This window comes from Pinus tabuliformis, chromosome J (assembly GCF_031772625.1).
Source record: "Pinus tabuliformis cultivar Carrire ecotype Pingquan chromosome J, CPIR1, whole genome shotgun sequence".
In the NCBI taxonomy this organism is placed as follows: domain Eukaryota; kingdom Viridiplantae; phylum Streptophyta; class Pinopsida; order Pinales; family Pinaceae; genus Pinus; species Pinus tabuliformis.
The window spans coordinates 818,010,337-818,012,712 of NC_142295.1; positions in this window are offsets into that span (position 1 = coordinate 818,010,337).

Here is a 2,376-nt window from a genome sequence, read left to right on the forward strand (position 1 = left end):
CTAGATCCAGGGTCTTCAAAATGCGTTCAATCTTCGCTTGAAAGTACAAGTTGATCCATGTGAAAATATGTTCTGATGTCGAACATGGAAGGACATTGCCTGATTACCAACCAATGACATAAGTTGTTAACAGACGCGTGAGGAATCACCGATAATAATGATGACCCTCAAGATACTCTAGTACAATTCACGTGGTGCGAATACATGAGTCTATGTCGAACACCACGCAAAATTTTTCGGTCAAAGGCCATTAGTGTAAACCTATTGCCGGAAGTGAGAAAATTGCCATTGAGGCATGCAAGCTTCAAAGTACTGAAAGGGTTGTCCCTAGGTCGGCTTCTTGGATAATGAGATGATGTCGACAAGAAGTGACCCATCGTAGAAGGGCATTAATGGATCCCACATATATGACACGGAACAGAGCAAATGATTTCGTAGAGGTGAAAACGATTTGATGATACAAGGTTTAAGGTGGCGATCATGAAAGAATGAAGTGTGAAGGTATTGTAGCAGATGAGATACAAGCTGGGTAGGTGAATTCTCTGAGCAACTTCTCTTGAACATATCAGCGACACTGAAATGCATTGGTAGCGTTAACCCCAAAAGTGGATGGTACGGTGGACCAATGGTGATATGACTGGTGAACGAAATAACCCAACTCGACTCAATCATGGTGATGGAGTGAAAGTGTCATGTTCAAGAGCGACCTGCTACCAATAAAGTTTCTTCAAGTTTTCTTCCCAATTTTCCCCAGTCATTTCTGACTAGTACCTCTTTATTTTTTGTCAAGCTTGAGGAGGATAACATATTCTTGTTCTATAATTTTCCCTTCGGGTGAACCCGTCACTATGTTTTAACGAGCCTAGCAACAGTGAAACTCGCTCTTGTCTAAATGGACAAGTTTGTCGCTATTGTTTTAACGAGTTTAATGACAAGGATAACTCGGTCCTTTTCAATTTTAGAGATTCTGAAAAGAGACGGAAAGAAAACTCCAATATTCCTTTTTCGTAATATGATCCCTTAAGTCTGAAAAAGTATAAAACAATGCGAAAGGGATGAATTTTCCATAGTTTTAACGAGCCAAACAAGACAAACGCTCGATCGTTTTGTGTAATAATCCCTTATGTCCAAAAAGATTTAAATCTAAAGGAAGGATAACACTTCCAATCACTTTAACGAGCTGGAGAGGCCAATTGATCGATAATCTTTTCATATTTTATGAGTCAGATTAAAAGAGCTTAAATGAGACTCGTTTTTTTAGGAACGAGTGATGTTTTTAGATAGCAGTTAGTTACAGGTAAGGTTTTGAACTTTCCAATCATGAGAGTGTAAAGAAGTTGGCTAATAGGATCACTCGTTGCAGTTGTTCCTCAAAGGGGGTAAACAATCAAATGGAGGCAAATGATCGGCTAAAATAGAGTGGAGGTCATGGTAAGAACACGACCAAGGCTCAAAAGCTGATGATAATCATTAACAATGGTTATTTACCGGAGGTGGGTTCATTTTTTAATGAGCTTAAACTTTGGTGGAACATATGCTCATTGCTAGGTTTAATTTTTAACGAGTTTGAACTTTGCGTAAAACTGTTCGTGCCAGTGGTATAATGAGGATGTCTCATCGATAGGTTCATTTTTTAGGGAGCTTGCACCATTCGAAATTATGCTCTGACTCCTCTTATTATGCAAGCTAGGAACAATCAATCCTACGAGTTTAAAGGGTTAAGGACCTACAAACTAAGAAAATAAGTCGTCATTTTTCACTTTCATGCAAAAAGGTTTGCATGCCCCCAGGTATAGTGAGGTAGAGTTTCCCAGGTTACCTCTCAATTTGCAGACAAAACATTTGTTATATTGGGAAAGGCCTACCTTTTCGAAGTTACCCTTCAATTTGCAGAAAAAACATTTGTTCTATTGGGAAACACCTACCTTATAATAAAGGTATCTTATTCCGGTCTAATCCCTTTTTCCTCTGCGGAAACCTACCCTATACCTGAAGTTTTCCTACCCAAGCAGACCAGGGTGCATGCCCCATAGGTTTTAGTCAAGACCACTGAATCACTCGCGCTCATTAGGTGGATAGACTGGAGATTGATGAGACATTCCTTGTGCAAAAAGACCTATTAGCGATGGCATTTGACTATTAGCTATGTGTGACTCGGGGAATGAAAGCTAGTCTATGAGCTGGACCACTCTACCTTCATGCAGAAAACACATTACTTGAAAAAGTGAGGAGACAATGGCCCCCATGCTATAAATGTAGTCACGCCCAAGGAGTAGATTGTAATCTAAAGGTCCTTGGACTACCATTATGTTCAAATAAACTAGTTTCCTTCTCAAAGTTATATGCAAACCTGGAAGGATCCCTAATGGTCAACTA